Below are 6,000 nucleotides of genomic sequence, written 5' to 3'. Positions count from 1 at the left end.
AAGAAGAGATAAATGATGTGTATGTCCTCTTGAAGTTAAGTAGGAAACACTAACAATATATAAATAAATATATAACTATTCCTCTTCCATGTTTTCTAAATGGTTTGTTGTAAATATAATAAGGCGTCTCTTTTTTAATTAAAATTAAAACGTCAGCTCATACCCCTGTTCCATCTAAATCAGTCAGCTCAGCTGTAAGTAGGTTTTTGAAACAGGGTTAAACCTGCCAATAATTGACCCGTTTTCTACCAGTTGACTTAGTGGGTTTTATGACCAGTGGAAAGGAGCTTTAGATTAAACTTGGACCAAGTCCAAAAAGTCCACAGTTTTAGCATTAGCTCACAATAACAGCTGGTAAACTTGTGGTTGCAGATGACAAAATCAACCATTGCAATTAAAAATGAGGAGCCTCCATATCTTAAATGCAGTTGTTGTTTTTACACTTCTGGATTTTGTGTGAAACAAGTAAATGAGATACAGTATGTCATGTTGGGGAGCTTCAGCAGAGCTGCGGGTGGATTTTTTTTTCTGCTAGGCGAGCTTTTCCCTCATATTTCCAGCTCTTGGCAAGAAAGGAAATAAGCGTATTTTTCAAAATGTAAAATATTCCTAGAGCATGCTTTAAAATCAGCAATTTACTTTTTGCATTTCAAAGTATTAGTAGCAGTTTCCTGGATTAAGTCATCGCGAATTTCTGTTCAAGTACAAACTACAGCTTTAAAATGAGACAGTCATTTGCTTCACTTTTGATCTTATTCTCTCTACTTCCCTGGGAGCTTCCTCTTCCAAATGCATGAATGTTTCGGCACATTTTTCCTCAGTCGTTTTACTCAATAATGTACTTTCTCTGCAGCCAGAGAGGCCTCATCTCCATCACTTTGTAACAAAATGGAATAAATTCTCCTTCGACAAGCCTACAGAGCCATCGCTGGCAGCCGAGCTCAGCCAATCGAGTGAGATGTCTGGGGGCTCTGTGAAACCAGTCTCATTATCGTCCTCACACTTATGTTCAGGTGTGTTCTCCAACATTTTATCTCTCAGTGTTCCCTAATTCATTTCCTGCAGAAAATGAATTCCCCTCCTCTCACGGTGAACACCGGGATTACAGAAAATTACAAATGCTGAAATCAATTACTGAATAAGGCTGTGTAATTTGAATTGCAGACAGTCTCTCACTTTCCTGAACCTGTCATCTTCACATCTATTGTCTGAGATGCTGTGCTGAAATGATCGCTCAGGGAGGGAGTGAGATTTGAGTGATTCTGCGCCGTATCGACTGCTGCTCTTTCATGGCCATGGTCAATCACATTATTCATTATTCATTAAAAACAGCTGCTCCTGCACATTAAGCCGTGCTGATTGTCTTCACTCTTGTAAATAGAGTTGCTTTCTGCTTTATTTCCTCCAATATTTCCATTTACCCGCAGATGCTCAAAAAGGATGGTGCAAAAAGCAAAAGCAGCTGTTTTAATGTTTACAGGGAAGAGCTGAAAAATACCAAGTGTCCTTTGTGCATTAGCCTACATGAACTTAACCACCAATGATTTGGTTGTTGTTTATCAAGTAAAGCTAACAAATATTCTGGTTTTGTTTGTTTGTTTTACATGACTGAATTATAGTTTTAGACTGTCAGTTCGAAAAAACAAGATATCAACCTCTGCCTCACAGATTTTCAAAGTTTTCTGACTTATAGATGATCTTTTTAGAAGAATCAATAGAGTAACTGAACTGAAATTAAATATTTCTTGCAACATGATAACTGATTAATTCCTTTTAAACAAAAATCATTCTAAAATGTGAATATTCAATCGTTTTCCACATTAGTAGACTAACTTTTTTGGGTTTTCACTGTTTATAATGCAATTGTTATCGTCCCTCTTTATACATTCATACAGTCATTGTTCTAGACTTGCAACTAAACAACTGTTACTGTTACGTGACGTTAGCCACATATGCAAATTAATTCAGTCACATATTGTGCCTTTAAAAATATGGCAGCCATGACTCAGACAGATATTGATCCCTAAACTACAACTACAATGATAATAATAATATGAGCTTGCCTATGTGTTCATTATATTACTCAGAAAAAATGGAAGCATTTTTACACCTGAGGCTTTTAGACCTTGGACAGTTGCCCAGTTGGTAATCCAGTTTCACAACTAATTATGGATTTTGGTCTTTTCATTTGATCCATGAACAACAAAATTATGAAACAACAACATAGTTATCCTTTAGCACTAACTCGCCATAGTTCAACCATTAGTTAAAACAAATGACCAACATCTGACAGTTAAGTAGGCTAGATTTGCAATGCCTCATTTTCTCCATTATTCACTTTCACTGCTGAGATGTTGTGTAAAAATTGAATACAACTTCATGGCCTGCAGGCCTTTGCCTCAGTGTCTGTTCTATCAATCAGTTCAGACAGCTGAGGCTTCAAAGGCGACGGACAGATGAGTCACTGTTACAGTGTTACCACACACCACACCACCGAGACGACACACTCAGTCGGCCGTTCACTGAGGAACAATGAGTCGTTTCACTACAGTCTAAATCATATCAGCCAAGGTCTCCTATTGTGCTTCAGATGATCCTCGGTCTGCTGTGGGACTGCTTTCACCCTCTTATTTCTGTTTTTATGCTGTTGTCAATGATGAAGGTGTAGTCTACAAGTATGTATAAGTAAAAATACTCTGTTATAAGTAGAGGTCCTGCATTCAAAACCGTACAAATGCGTAATTATTAATAAATATATGCATCAACAGCCTCAAAAGTAAAAACATTCATTTTGCCCATTTTACATTATAACCAGGATTATTGTAGTTGATGCATTGATGCAGCATCTTTGTTATGTTGGTTAAGTTTATTTCAGTTGATTTAAAATGTCAGATGATTTAATATTCCAGACTTGGAAAGACGTCTTTATCTCAGATTCTTAAATATTATAATGCTGTTTTTAATAACATAAAATTGTTCTGAAACAAACATGTACTGTATATCTTCAAACAATACAAAATAATCTAGGTTCCTTCAATGGTATTATTTAAAGCTGATTTTCGAATAATTTTAAGTGCTCAATTGCTTTCCATCTGGTTGAAATATTTCTTTCTGCATTTCCACGCATTTGTTTAAAAAAAGAAGAAGAAAAAAACACATGTATGAAAATAATCTGCAGTATGTGCAATGTTTATCTTTGAATGTAGAACGCAGCAGAAGCTGTGCTACAATGCTTGTGTAAATGTTCTGAGTTGTTTGCAACTGTTGTGAGACAAAGAAGAAAAAAGAAAAAAACTTCCATGAATCACATCCAGCAGTTGAAGCATATGTTTCTGTGTGGCTAAATCAGGATGTCAAATTCTACCTATAATGAGGGTGGTGAGCCTAAATATGCAACAGCAGTCAAAGCAGAATGTTTATATTAATAACTGGCCTTGTGCATATGGCCTTGTTAAAATGGAAATGCAGGATGAGGATCTACAACTAGTCATACAGGAATAGTGCTGTAGCTCATGCTGATTATGGTGAATTATTAAAGGCTGTATAATTTGAAGCCCAGAGAAGCATGATTCCGTGATTCATTGCTGCTACAGCAGATGTTCATATTAGCTTTGTGTGGCTGAAATAAAAACCTGCCCAGACCAGAACAACTGACAACTGAGATTGCATTTAGAAATAATTACAAGGCCATAGCCAGGATTTTAGAAATAGGAAGGTCACAAGTACAAAGTCCCAGAGAGCCACCCAAACTCATTAAAAGACATTATTAAATTATTACTAAAATCAGAGATGATCCTTTTTGGTGTGGTTTATTTGTTCATTTTTTAGTATGTTTCATTTAGTGTTTCTAAATTATTTTACACACTGTCAGAATATAATCATAGGAGGGAGGAATACTTAACCCCATCAATTTGATACTTTGTGTCTGAAAAATAGATAAATATAAAAGTATAAGTGTAAAATAAAATCAGAATCAGCAAATCCTGCATGTGTAGGCAAATAACCCTCAATTTAGAAAAAGTCAGCTGTAAAACAGGAAACATGTCTAAAACTACAGCCTTGCAAGCAGCTCTTTGGGACTGTATAAGGTTGAGCAAGCAAACATTTGCTAATTAACACCAAACACTAAGTCCTTCTGAGTCAGTCATGGTGGATAGTTGAGAAGAGCCAGGTCTAAACAGACATGCTTAAAGCCGACAACCCGTGATGAAGACACAGGCTAATACTACTGTAGGTCTGAAGGTCTACATTTGGATTTGATGATGGTGCTCGAGGCAAATTTAAAGGATTCTTGGTTATCTGTAGTAAATTCACTCAAATCAAGTCATCTGAGATCACCTCTCCAAAATGTACAATTTGTAAAATATTTTGCTGCAAAATGAAGCTGTGAATGGTTTGACAAACGGGTCCATGCCTATGTTCCCACAGCCTTATGTTCCCACAGCCCTATGTTCCCACAGTTCTAAGATTTTTCTCAAAATTAGGCCCTATGTTCCCACTGGACTCTCTCTACCTACAGTATCTGGACTCTATCTATCTGGCCTGTCTAGCCTCTACCGGGTCTTTTTACTAAACTTAACCAACTCTTTTCTTCATTGCCTAAACCCAACCAATGGTGGGACCAAAGGGCTGTGGGAACATAGGGCCTAATTTTCAGTGACAACAAAAGTTAGAAATGTGGGAACATAAGGCTGTGGGAACATAGGGCTGTAGGAACATAGGAATGACCCCTGACAGACAAAAGCATTGTCATCAACACATGTTAGCTTGGCAACACATAGCTACCCAACATTAGCTGGTTCTCAAATGCATTAAATGTTTTTTTCGCCAATAAAATCCACATTGGGCTTGCAATAAACGTTGTCACTATTTCTAATGTAATACACACACACAAAGAAATACACATAAAGGGAGCAAAGCCTGCCAGAAAACTTGAGCTGCACTGCTTTACTCACATGACATGCCTCACCCAGTCATACTGCAAAATTTCCCATCTTCCTGTTTGCCCATCACTGATGCTCGTTTCAGCCCCACCTGCAGGGGTTAGGATATTTCCCCATCACTCCCATGTACTCGTTGTAATCCTATTCAGTGAGTGATGAGCCTGGAGCCTAAATGCCAAACCTAAATGTATACTGAAGATGAAATAAACATTTGAATTGAGTCTGTGTGTGTCTGACTAAAACACAGTCATGGAAGCTCACCAGTGTCAGATGCTTGTGTGTCATCTCTTCAAACTTCATCAGCGCTGTTCGTTCTGCATGGCCTGCACCACTGGCTTGCTCCGATGCTCAGGATGATGCAAATGGCTCTGCTTACTGCTTTAATGATAGATGATAATAATATTGACGCTGGTGAGGGATGTGTTTACTTTTAGTGCTTGACTATGCGCTTGAAATCATGTGCATTTGTACTCACATTAACACAGTGAGAGTGAGGAGGGAGGAAGGGGGGGGGCAGGAGAAGATTTTTTTTATGCTGGGAGAAAATAGTGTGTGCAGTCTATAATTTCGAGCCATCACTTATGCATCTCTGCAGTGGTTGGCCTGTCATCGTCCCTGTGGGTAATGGAATTCATGGTGGGGACCACTCTGGAGGTCCCTCAGAAGTGTGGGCACAAGACAAATAGTGCTCATCAATATCTGCCTGCTGCTCTGTAGCCACAGTAAATGAGAATGAATGACAGAACATTTCTTTGACGTCTGAGGACATCTCTTGGGGGAAAATAGCTGTGCAGAGTGAACATCAAGAAGCATTTGGGGGAGGAAACGCTGTAGCTTGTTCATGTGAAAACATCTCTGGAGACGTCTCCAGGCAGAATTAGAAAAACAGATTTTGATGAGAAAGGTTTGTCAGCTTTTGAAGTAAATGCACGATCACTTTGGTAAAAGGCTGGAATGTTGTGTGTATCAAATTTCAATACAAACAGTAACATGAGCTCTTTTATTTTAATATCACGGTCCCAGGGGAAATTATTTCAAAAGACACGTGACAGATTAA

Source organism: Trachurus trachurus (genome assembly GCF_905171665.1).
Source record: "Trachurus trachurus genome assembly, chromosome: 13".
NCBI classification, from domain to species: domain Eukaryota; kingdom Metazoa; phylum Chordata; class Actinopteri; order Carangiformes; family Carangidae; genus Trachurus; species Trachurus trachurus.
Note: the sequence above shows the minus strand (reverse complement) of the source record.